At 45.8% G+C, this 12,933-nt stretch overlaps 1 protein-coding gene across 5 annotated transcripts in view; it reads right to left on the minus strand.

Annotated features, from left to right (window-relative positions):
• Positions 1-12,933, minus strand: part of Ncald (neurocalcin delta) — a 350,086-nt gene that overhangs the window by 247,112 nt on the left and 90,041 nt on the right. For all 5 annotated transcript variants that reach the window (XM_013512739.1, XM_013512737.1, XM_013512738.1 and 2 more), the window contains one exon: positions 2,944-2,996. The gene's annotated coding sequence lies outside the window, so the exon portion shown is untranslated. The remainder of the gene's footprint in view (positions 1-2,943; positions 2,997-12,933) is intronic.

Raw genomic sequence — 12,933 nt, forward strand, 5'->3', positions numbered from 1 at the left:
ACTGGAGTCATGACCCCATGGAATTCCACTCAACAATGAAAAGGAACGAACTACTGGCATTTGCAAGAAACAAATGAAAATTATGCCAAGTGAAAGAATTTGAAACAAAAGGCTACATAGTCCACGATTCCATTTATATATCTGGCAAAGGCAAAAACAGAGAGAAAGACCATGGTGATCAGAGCTTGGAGGTAGAACACACTTCCAGGACTGTATACATTTACACCTTCCTCATGGCAGGGCTTACACCATTGCATATCTTTGTTAAAACTTTCCAAAACAGGTATTTTAGGAAAGTGGATTTTACTGTTACTTATACCTCAAGAAACCTAACTAAAATAAATGAATATATAAACAGTGCTTTGACAAAACAGTGGTTGTGTGGTAAATTGGATAGTCACATGGAAAACAAAGTTAATCTTGACTACATCATGTCTAATTAAGATGATTCCAGATGGGTTAAAGAGCAAAATGTAAAGATAAAATAATGTAGCTTTCAGAACACAAAACGTCTTCATAATCTCGGGATAATGGCCAAGATTTCTTCAAACAGGAAATAGTGGTGCTAACTACAAAGTGGAAAAACTGATCATTTATCCTACATTAAAGGAATTTTAGTTCCTTAACAGTAAAAAGGCAAATCAAAGGAAACAGAAGATATTTGTAATACATATACCCTACCATGACCTTAAATGCAGAATATATTTCTTTTAAGATTTCTACAATTACATAAGAAAGATAATGTGATAGGACAATCCAATTTTTTTCACATTTTTAAAAACACTTGAAAGGGCTTTTCACAAAACAAGATATCCAAATGGTCAACTGACATACGAAAAAAAGTTCCCTCTCATGTTAGTCTATAGGGAAGTGAATCAAAGCTACAACATTATCCACTGCATACCTACAAAGAGTGACTGTAGTAGATTGACAACTGGTGGTCAACTTATAACCCCCAGCTGAACTGAGCAAGCGTGGTGCTGGGTGTGGGAGGCCCACCTGAGGATTGTTGCCAGCAGCATAAGAGGCAGACCTGGAGGAGAAGAAGTGAGATGGTTGGGAGTTGAGAGAGGCTATTGGGAGCTGGTGGAAGCTATAAGAGGCTGTTGGGTCTTTTGGAGGAGCTCATCATGCTGGCTTTATGATGAACTTGGCTGTTTTCATCTTCCAAGGAGCTCAGGACCTTGTTGGCACTGAGACTGGCTTCAGTTCTCTTTGGGGGAGCTCTGGTCCTCACTTTGAGCCTTGCTTCCTGGCTCTGGAGGAAAAGATGGTGCACTGCCCGTGTCCTGGAGCAGCTTGTCACACTGGCTTTCCTGATGGGAACTCGGCTGTCCTGATCATCAGAGGAGCTCAGGACCTCACTGTTGCTGAGGATGGCTCTGGCACCTTTTGAGGGAGCTCTGGTTCTTACTTTGCGCATCATTCCCTGACTCCAGTGCAGATCCCTCAGCCTGCCAGCACAAATCCTTCATCCCGCTGGCAGACTTCCTAGATTCCACCACTAATCTTTGGGCCTTCCCAGTGCAGATCCATGAAACAGGTGTGCATGAGATATTGTTATGGGTTCCAGGCTTCCAGCTGGACTCATGGGAGGAATTGTTATGAGCTCTAGGTCTTCAGCTGGACTCATGCAGGACATTATCCTGAGATCCAGGCCCTCAGCTGGACTCTCTGGTCTCTAGTGTGTGGACAGATTTCCTGTAGTCTCTTGTATGATTCTTTGGGTGACTATTATAAATAATCTTATAAAGTATGTGTCCTGTACTGTATTGTTTCCCCTTGCAAAAAAAAACCCCAAATCATAACAGTGACATAAAAAAGAAAATACCTTGTATTGGAGAGGATATGGAAAAATCAGAAACTTCATACACTCCCAGTTGAATGGTAAATTTTTTAATCAATACAACTGCTTTGGAAAGCTAATTGATATCCTCTACAGCTGATTATATGGCAGAAAACCCAGAAATTCCCCTTTTGCAACAGAAATGTGTACATGCAATAAAACCAAAAGCATAATTTAACAAAAATGACTCAAGAAGAAATAGAAAACCTAAATAAATCAGAGACTAAATCAGTGGGTGAAAATTCTTTTACATCAGGCCCAAAGTGTCCTATTGCCAAATTCTACCACACAGTCAAGTACCAAGTAATTCTCATATTTTGAAAAGCACTCCTGACAAGGGAAATACCAGAAAGAACATTTTTCTCCAATCTCATTTATATCTAAAACTTGGAGTACTATATATAACAAGTATAGAAAATATAATGTACCCTGACCAAGTTACTTTTATGTCAGTAATGCAAGGTAGTTTAACATTAGAAAATCAATGAAGGTAAAAAACCACAGAAGATGAAAAGATAAAAAGAAATCATTGCATCATCCCAGCAGATATTATAAGGCATTCAATAAAGTTCAACATCTATTCTTGATAAGAACTTTTAGCAAACTAGAAATAGAAGAGAAACTTATTAACCTAGTATAAAGTAAAATACCAGCAGCCGGGTGTGGTGGCGCACACCTGTAATCCCAGCACTCGGGAGGCTGAGGCAGGAGGATCGCTGTGAGTTCAAGACCAGCCTGGGCTACCAAGTGAGCTCAAGGCCAGCCTGAACTGCATAGCGAGACCCTGTCTCAAAAAGATAAAAAATTTTAAAAATTTTAAAAATAAAAAAGTAAAATACCTCCACCAAATGAACACATTATAATTAATTACATATAACTTGCCTACTGTTAGATATTTATTTTGTTATTATAATTTAGGCTGAGATGCACATCTTTGTGAATGTTGATCAAGTTGCCTAACTTGCAATACCTTGAATTTCTTGTGTGTAAGAGGGGAATAATAACACAGCACCTAACTCATGGGGCTAGGTGAGGTTTAAATAAAATGTTGGGGTCAGGTATCAGGGAGACTGGAGAGAAAAGTGTTCTGAATTTACCTGGTGATGGATCTTGTCTCACAGCAAACAGCAGGCACAGTTCAGAAGCCACTCTGTAAAACCAAAGAAAGGAATGGACTTAGATAGTGAGGAAGTTAGAACGCCTGCAGACCGCAATCAGTGCTGAAGCTCTCCCCCACCTGGAGCTCCTGTGCACCCTCCAGTATCTCTGCCCCTCCCACTTCTCCCTCTCTAACCAGCTGAGTGGGACCATCTCACGGCCACCTCCACCTGCATGTCATCCCCAGCACTTCAGTTTCTGCCCATCAGCCTGAGTGATAGCTCTAAATTTTGAGCAAGACAATCTTCTGAAATCTCTTCCACAACTTCCTCTTGATGGCTGGATGAGGCCAAAAGACTTCTAAGGCCCTGTGTGAACCGTTGGCCTCCTCCTCCTGCCACCCTGATGCTCAGGCCTCAGCTATACTCTGTGTCTGGCTGCTCCAGTCCACATCTTCCAGGTCCTGTTCTGCTGCCTCCCAGCTCCCACAGGCTCTGCTCATTGGCCAGGACCACCACTCCTCCCAGTGTCCTCCACCCAACAGATTCCTACTCATCCTTCTGCTCTCCGCATGAGTGTCACTGGGCTGAGTGTCAGGCCAGCTGCTGCTCTGGACAGGCTCAGGCTCCCCTGTACACTTCCCCCAAAGCTTGCATTTCCCTTTGTAACACCACATGCACCAGGTTACTCAGTACATCCTGGCCTCCCCAAGTGTCCCCTCTGTCTGGTGCAGCTGTGTCTTCAATGCCTAGCTTGGCTCTAGACCCAGAGAATACACTTAACAGATCCTTGTTGTGTCAAAATGAATAAGCCCATTCCTCACCCCTTAGCTTCCCAAGCCATCTGTGTATTCCTATTAATAGTTTCATAAGATTTCCACTTCAACATCAGGTTACATTGATGGTCAGGATTCACTGATTACAGAATCAATGCTGTTTTCTATACTAATGTGAAAGGAGATCACAGCACAATTGTGGTATAATTTTTCTGTTATTTAAAAGAGCTCTAGTTCTTTTAGATGTACATCTTTATTGTATACATAAAAAGGGGAGTATTAAAATATAAGTGAAATAAATTTGTTGATGTTATAGTTTATATCTAAAGTGATCCCCAAAGCCTCAAATGTTGTGAAGGTGATCGGATCACAAGGGTTAAAAGCTGAGGGAGTCAGCTGGCTGGTAGGAGGTAGGGTCTGGTAGGAAGAGACAGTCACTGGAGTGTCATTATGGTTATTTTTGTTGTTGTTGTCATTGTTGTTGAAACAAAATATCTGATGCTCAGAATTAAGGAAGGAAAGGTTTATTTAGCTTATAGTTTGTGAAGGTTTTTGTCTATAATCAGCTGGCTCTGTGGTAGGGTGGCAGGGCACAGGGCAACACTTTAAGGCGGCACAAGACAGCAAAAGCAGCAAGAGCAAAAGCTGTGTGTAGGGGAACAAGCCTCTTTTCTTCCCTTACATTGTAAGCAAGCTACTCCCACCCAGGGGGCAGGTAGCACTCACCCCATCTCCATTCCCTCCTCTTGCACATGTTCAATATGAACACAAAGTGAGGACCCTGGCCCCAGCTGAGTCACTCAGTTAACCTTTTAAGCTTTTTAAATTGACACAGTGAACAACACCCCAGAGCGGTAAGAGCATGTCCTTTTCACCCCAGGAAGTAGAAGTGCTGAGTCACTTGGCCAAGCCTCTAGATTTCTCAAATTGACACAATAGGGTTCATCTCCCTCCACAGCTCCTCCTTCTCTCTACTTCCTGTCTACCATGCCGTGAGCAGCTCTCCTCCCCCAGGTCCCTCCGCCATGCCGCCCCACCTTGGAGCCAGCTGACCACAGACGGAAACCTTTGCAAACTGTGAACCAAAATAAACCTCTCCTTCCTTTAAGTTGTGAGTGTCAGTATCATGCCTCAGCAATGACAAAGTGACTAAGGCAGTTGGAAATCCCAGTCTAAATTGATACACACACAATTCTGTCCTCTGGCACCAAGAGCATTAGTGATGTGGCATCTCGTAAGAACACCCAATCATCTTGGGACCTTCTCCTAAGCTGACAACATCTTTCCACAAGTGTTGCTGTTGGCAAGAAAATCTTAGTAACAGATGTCACCAGAAGATTTCAGTCTGCACTCAAGAGTCACATTTTCTCTCAGGCAGCCATTGAACACTGACTGAAAAATAAGGAGTATAGTTGTGCAAATAAAACTACCAAGTAGACACACACACATAGGCCCTGTGAATACAACACAACTACCCCACTAATCACAACAAAAGATGCTTTCAATTGTGTGACACATCCATGTAATCCAGAGCTTCACAATACGGAGAAATAAAACTGTTCTAAAATATGAAGTGTTCAAAGACTGCAGAGAACTTTGGAAATTTAAGAAAAGAAAGCAAATGCTCTCTCTCTCTCTCTCTCACATACACACATGCATGCACACACATTCACTCACATGTGGTCAGACTCAGGACTGAAAACTCTTACTGTTCACATGGGAAGGTAGGAAGATGGACACAAGCGAGCCCACCTCCTCTGGCCATGCCCTGGTGCGGGGCTCCCTCCCTGAGGACGAAGGCATTTCCGGCTGTCCACTGTAGTACAAGAGGGTTCCTATCCCTTGACCCAGCATCCCAGGACTCTGAGACACAACCTGCGGGTTTTCAGCCATGGCTGTGAAAAATGAGGAAGAAAAGGACAGCCTCGGAAAAACCAGTACACCTCTCTGTGACTTACGTTCCTCACCCGTGAAAATGGACATACAGGACTAGGTGATGTACTAACTCAGGATCCCAGGAGAGGCAAGACGGCACACTGAAATGGGAGCTTCGACAGAGGGGGCCGTTTACAGGGTGTGGATGGGTTAATGAAAGCACTTCCTGCCTGACAAATCCAAACAGAAGCCAGGGGAAAGAAAGCCCACTGGTGCCGCCCATGGTGACCAGCCTGCCAGGACCCAGAACTGTGGGGTAAGGAATGAACAGAGAACCTCAGCCTCAGTCATCTCTGGTAGAGAATTAAGCTTTGCTGTAACAAGAAGAAACCTCCGAGCATTTATTCCAGAGCACTGAGGAATATCCCCTGGGACAGGGGCTTGCATTCAGCGTGCAGGGCTTGGGCAGACGGCAGATCCCTGCACTGGGCCGGAAAGAGAGCGCCCACAGAGAGCACGGCACAGGGCGGGTCTGCTCTCCACGGCTGAGCTCTTACACACGGAGTGGGGTTCAGCTGTGAGGTGGTAGTTGATGCCCCCCACTATACCCCCAGACCCTCCCTTTTCCAGAAGCAGGATCTCTGGCATCCTCTACCTCAGGAGACAGTTTCCAGGAGGAAGAAGGAAACTCCTTTTGACGTTGGTCTCTCCGGGCCTGAGCTACGGGAAGAGCTGGGCCACACTCACCCCAACGCCGCCCTGCCCCACCCCTGGGCAGCCTGCTGGCTCTGCATGGAGGAACAGATGGAGGAGGCCAGGACTGCACGGACATGGCGGCCGCTCAGGAAAGGCCTCCCATGCCCTTGCCCACCAACCCAGGCCAGAAAAAGGTGAGCACCCAGCGGCCTCTTTCCTCTCCTCACTCCTAACTCCCTCCAAGCCTCCCCTCTCTCTGGGCCGGCCACCGCTCTAAGTGCCATCTGCCCACCACACCCACCCTGCCCCGCAGCGGGGTCCCACAGGCACCCCATGGTCAGGGTGCTCAGCGCTGGGGCTGAGGAGGAGTCTTCAGGGAAGATCGAGGGGCCTTCGCACATGTTCCTGGGTGACGTGGTTGCTTCAAAGGAACACACGCCCAGACCCCAGGCCCTGGCGGCAGCCACAGTTCCTAGAGTCTGCTCTTTCCTGAGTTTAGAGGTCACGCTGTCCTTCAGAGCACACAGAAGTTCTCTGGCATCGTGGCACTGATCTCCAACAAGACAGCAAGGCCACTAGAGAGGTGTCAGGCTGAGCCAGGAAACAATCTCAGAACAGACGGGAACACACGCCTGGAACAAAAACTCACTCGGAAAGAAACAAAAATAAGTCTTCAGAGAAAAATATGTGTTTTCTGTTATTAAATGAGCCAGATCATTTCCAAGCAAAGGAAGACTGACTTCCAGCCACTCGCTCTCACAGGCACAAGGAGGCCGCCGCTGTGAGCTTTCCAAAGAGCCCAGCACCAGCAAAGCTCAGTCATTAATGCTCTGGTGACCCAGCCACATCACCCAACCTCTCCTCTACACACATGCCAGGCCTGTGGGTTAAGATCATTGTCAAGATCCCTTCCAGCTTGAAGAATAGCTGACTCTGGAGCTGGAAAAGGGACTTCCAAGGTCAAAGTCCCAGGATTTGACTTTGAAAAATGAAGCAGAGAGGGAAGAACTGCCCTCATCAGCCAGCACGCCAGGAACTGACGAAGAACAGAAAACAAGCACTGGGAAGATCCTGTCCTGCTGGGGCCTTGACAGGTCCTCATCTGTCCCCACTACAGACAACACCTTCCCGGCGGGCTCTCCCGTGCATCCCAGCAAAGCCCAGACATAAAAAGAATTCTCTGAGAGGCTCTTCTGGGACATTCCACAGTGCGGCAGCTGAGGCCATGTCCCCGGCTTCGCACTCAGTTCAGGTGAAACTCGTACCACTGGATGATCCGTCAAGTACTCAGTCTAATCCTGCTGCTCTTCTGCCAGCGTCGTAGAGAAGAACATCAGATGCTGGCCTTGTTATTTTGCTGGAAACTGACTGGGCAGGAAACAGAATGCAGTGCGCCTGACTGTAATATTTAACTTTCTGAAAACTCACCATCGAAATACACCAAAAATAACATATTTTGAAAACTGACAAAGTTGGACATCTCACAAACACACACAAATAAGTCTGCCTGGAATAACTCCAAATAAAGCAACCCGTCAGTTGTAAAATGCAAGCGCTCATTCATAACTAGTCTATGCACTTCCAAATCTTCCAATAAATAACTCTTTCAATCTGGCTGCCCCACAGCGCTGAGCATGCACCAGGGGCAAATGCAGCTCATCACCCTCCTGCCCAAACAAGCCCCCCACCTCATCCCTTCCCTTTGCCCCCACCTGACAGGCAAGAACCTGAGCAGCCTATTCTATCAGCAGCCAGTCCTGCAGACTGTAACTACCAAGTGTCTGTCTCCACCTCTCCACCCCTGTTGCTACAGCTTAGATCCAGCCTTCCTCATCCATCTATTGGACAACTCCAAGATCTTCCAGCCTTGGAAGCCGTGTCTTCCATCCATCCCTCCATTCTTGACATGCATCTGTATCCCATCCACATCTGATGTCAGCCCTGTCCCCACCCTTCACAACTCCCTGCTGCTGTAGGAAGAACTCAAAATTCAGTGCAGGGTCCTCCCTCACACCCCATGCTCCAGCCATATGAAACTGCTTACAGTTTTCAACCAACTCTCCCATCCCACCTGCAAAGGGTCCACCCAATCATTTTGCCTCTTTCAGAATAAAACTGCTCTTCCCTGTGTCCTAGGCCCAGCCCTCGACAGGTACTCTTCCCCTCCTCAGGGAAGTCATTGCTGCACTGGGGAGCCTCCTTCCCAACTATGCTTCCCTTGCCTGACTTGAACTCATTCTTTGGGTTCATTACCTAAGTTCATGCTGACCCCCTATACAAGGTTTCCCTAAGGTCTTTCTTCCCCAAAAGAAATCTGGTGCTGCTGCTCCATTAATTTGTCACACTTGATGGCTATATATCGAAGACTGGTTATTATTTCAGAGCTTGTCACTCCCTGTAGACACTCACTCACCTCTGCGAAGTAGAGATGGCTCCAGCCCAAGTTTATCCTAGAGGCTAGCACAGTGCCTAGCACTTATTACAAGTTTTCAAATCAGTGTACGGTAGCTCCAACCTTCCTGCTACTATAATAGCAATTTTCTGCTCACCGCCACCATGCAGGTCAAAGGGGCCACTGCCTCCCTTGCAGCTCAGTTGTGCCCTGGAGAGAGGAGCCGGAGCCCCCTGACATTGAATGCACTTCCATGCCACTCTTCTTCCAGACTACAGGCTTATGGTGGGCAAAAGCACAGGGTACGAGGATCCTTGAGGTACATGTGGGGTGTGTGTGTGAGGTATGTGCAAAGATGCCTCAAGAATAGCAACAAGACACTTGTGTGCCTTACTTTGCATTTTAGAGTTTTTTCCCCATGAAATAACAAGCACAAACCTACCTACCTACCTACCTACGTGCCATAAGAGCAAAGCCCAGAATAAGGGCAAAGGGCACAAATATATCATGCTCTCTTGGGTGCCACTGGTCTGTTCTCAGAGCAAACACAGCACCTGCATGTTGTAGGTGATCAAGCTTGATGAGTAAATAAAGGAGTAACAAAAAGCAAATAACAGGATGAAAGTTGAATGTGTCCTATCCTTGAAGGATTTACCACTTAAAGAGGTAAATATCAGAAAGATCAAAATTTTGAAATCATTATGGACCTCTACTTATATAGGCTGAACCACATGAAGTCACAGCTCTTGCAAGGCAGTTTCATATGCCCCAGTCTGATACAGATATGCAGCAGGCCACAGACAGTTTTCCTGGTGTTCATCCATAACTTTCATCCACACATATGTACAAAGTAATTTGCAGAGTCACCCTCAGGGGCACATAACCAAGATGACTACTCATCTTCGTTTGCCTGACACGGTTCTAGTATAAGCCTATTACCCTGGAATAACTGCCTGTATTTCACAGTATTCATAGTCTCTATAACTATGTCACCATCAAAACTGTTACAATCGGTGTGTGATAAACCTCTGTGATCTGCTAAAATCCTCCTAAGGCAGCCTCAGACTTCAGAGAAGAGACCAAAGAAAGCTTTCTCTCCTGGTGGACATTAATCTTTCTCCCTTGAAGAGAAAGGAGTATCTATGCTCAGACTAACAGCTGGCTGTCCGTGAAGATTAGAAACCCCTGTGGGAAGGGGAGAGGTCACATACAGGGATCCAGGGTCCTAAACTAACTGAAAACTGAGCATAATCTTTTCTAGTCCCTGAACACTAAAAAGGACGCAATGCATAACTCACAGCATCAGTTCTTAAAATCTCTTCCACACCTACCTAAGGCCCTCCAGTCTTTGAGCTACTGGCTTGCGGAGGAGCCTTGGCTTTTTGAGAGCCCCAGGATCTAGGATGCACAACTTTCTTCCCACCTCTGCACCCTGCCAGCCCTTTACCCCATCTCCCGGTGCCTCATTGCTGAGTGGGTAAATCTGGCAAAGGTCCACTCCCTGTACAGCATGGTGAGGAGGAAGAAGCTGAGTTAGTAAAGGCAAAAGTCTCACTGGAGGAGTGAGGGGCAGAGTGTGAAACCTTACAGATTGATGACCAGGAAAAGCCAGGCAGAGGGAGGTGCTAGATTAACAGAGAAGATTAAGGAGACACAATGCAATCTGGATCCAAAACAAAAAATGAAAAGTTTGAGAAAACTGAATGCAGACTGTATTTCAGATCATTTTCTGAGATTATTGCTATTTTAGGGGTTACAATGATATTGGGATTGTGTGAAAAATTCTTCTTCTCAGGAGAAATGCATAGAAATCTTCAGGGGTGGAGCCTTGTGGAAGAGAATGTGAATGTCCACATGGATCTCATCCTTCAGACATGCTTGGCCCATGTGGGAGAAGCACGAGAGACATCAAACAGGGACTGAAGGGACAGCAGCCACACTCCTGTCCCTGCCACTGTAGGGGCTTTTTAAAATGAAAAGGAATTTAAACAAGTAAAAAGTAAATAAAATTTATTTACAACACCCTTTCACACATGTGTGCTAAACACTCTCTACAGTCCCTCATGCTGTCCTTTGAAGCACTAAAGGGGGTGGAGAAGCAGTGCCCATAGCCCCCTGCAGGGAGGGTTGTTTATTAAACCCACAGGGAACCCCCACCTTCTGATGGGAAAATAACATTTCCTGAAAACGGGGACAAAGTGGCCCAGGCTAAGAGCCTCTGCTGGGCTCATTCTTTTGCCCACCACAGGAGGTACGACTTCCAGTGCTAAAGTCCCAGAAACTCAAGCAGGAGTGTGATGCAACCTGGTCCTCTGTGGCTTATTCCACAGGCGCCTGTTGTAAACTCAGTGTCCACACTTCTGAGTGTGAAAGGAGTTGTTAACCAGACAGGATGCTGGACGGACAGTGTCAGCAGGGACTGTCCAGGAAAATCTGCCCCACCGGTGGGTGACAAATACATCAATGAATGTGACAATTGCTGAAAGCATATAACAAAATAATACAAAGCAACAGTCATGACTACGTTGCTTGGAGTTCAAAAGAGTAATGAAGTAATTCCTCTGGAGGAATCAGGGAGGGGTTCCTGAAGGAGGGGAGATTCAGTTGGCGTTGAAATAAGAATATTTCTGCAGGTAGAGGTGAAAGGGAACATCATTCTGCATGGAAGGGATTGTGTAAGGAGGCAGTCTCCTTATGCATACTGATCTGAAAAAAAAACAAAACTAAATCAACACCATTTTATGTTCTAGTGCCATTTTAAACCTTAAGTTTCTGTTTCCTTAAGTTTGTTTCTTGTAAATGTTGTCATACCTAACCCGATACCACCCCATGCTCTGTCAAAAGACTGCTTGTCCCCGTGTAAAATGTCAAACACCTTTGTACCTTTGTCACACGCTAAGCCCATGCTTTGTAGTCTTTCTATAGCTATCAGCACCACCCCCCTCTATAGACCCAGAGCTAGCCCTGTATAACTATTCTCCACTGCTGCCCTTCAGGGTTGGTGCTTGGTCATGTACTGGGTGCCCACCACCGGCCCCCAATAAACTTGCTTGTCTCTACCTCCGGTCTCCATGTGTGACTCAATTAAATAAGTGCCTTTGCCACAACATTTGGACGCCACAGCAAGATTCCCACAGATGGTCTCTCCAGGGACACACCAACCCAGACCCCAAATCCAAATCTGTGTTCATTCATACACAGTGGAAAATGATTTGGCTAGACAGAGATTTGGGAAGAATAGAATTAGAAAACTGGTAAAAGAGGACTGGGGAGTGGTATCTGGATGACCTTTTAGAAGGGACGAAGATTGTGAAATATCTGTACCGTACTTATATGTTCACATAAGAAGAGGCTTTCAATAATCAGGTAGATAGGATGATGATGGAGATCACTACAAAGCAGACCTGAGCAGGACTTAAATTAATCAATTTGTTTTTCATGTTCACTTGAGAATCTCTCTAAGGTCTAGGCTCCTTATTTGGAAATGGTGGACTCATAGTAAGTGAACCTCTGTGAGTCACTAATTCCTACTAAAACCTGTAGTGGTGGATGAAGCCAGAAAGCCTCAAAGGATAAGACAAGATCACAGCCAAGGACGCCTGGGTCAGATTTCAACTGGATAAAGGCTATAGCCTCAGGCATCTCATTCTTGAGTGAATTAACTTAATACCTTACTTAGAGATGTCCTTGACTGATTCTGCCCTTCTTCAGTGGATTAATTTAATAACTTACTTAGAGAAGTCCTTGAATGGTTCCACCCTTCTTGAGTACTCCCCTCCCTTCTTCTGATAACCAAATAAATATGGGCGACCCAGAGAAGGTCTTGGTCTTACCCCTGAGAGAATCTTGAATTATGTGACAGGGCTTTGATCCTCCTGGAGCCCTGAAATCATTTATTTGCCTCTGTTTATTTAGTCTTCACCATACACTCATTCAGGAGATCGCAGACCTGATCAGCCTGCAATAACTAAGAGATATTATTAATCCCATAGGATAACATATTCTGAAGGTGTTGGTTGGCCTTCTTTTTCCCTAGCTACCTTACTGTTGTCTCCATGGATGTATCTTCAGGGTGGCCATGACAATAATCAAGGAGGCTACATGTAGCTTCTCCAAGGGAAATCCAACCACCATCCTCAGTAAGTGTTCAGCTTGCCTCAGCAGGGACCAACCACCAGCCCACATGGACCAGCTGGCCACCTCATGGTTGGTTGATTATCCTGAATCTCTTCCATCATGGAGTAGACAAAG

Source organism: Chinchilla lanigera, unplaced genomic scaffold, assembly GCF_000276665.1.
Source record: "Chinchilla lanigera isolate Chin_1 unplaced genomic scaffold, ChiLan1.0 scaffold00016, whole genome shotgun sequence".
Classification (NCBI taxonomy): Eukaryota; Metazoa; Chordata; class Mammalia; order Rodentia; family Chinchillidae; genus Chinchilla; species Chinchilla lanigera.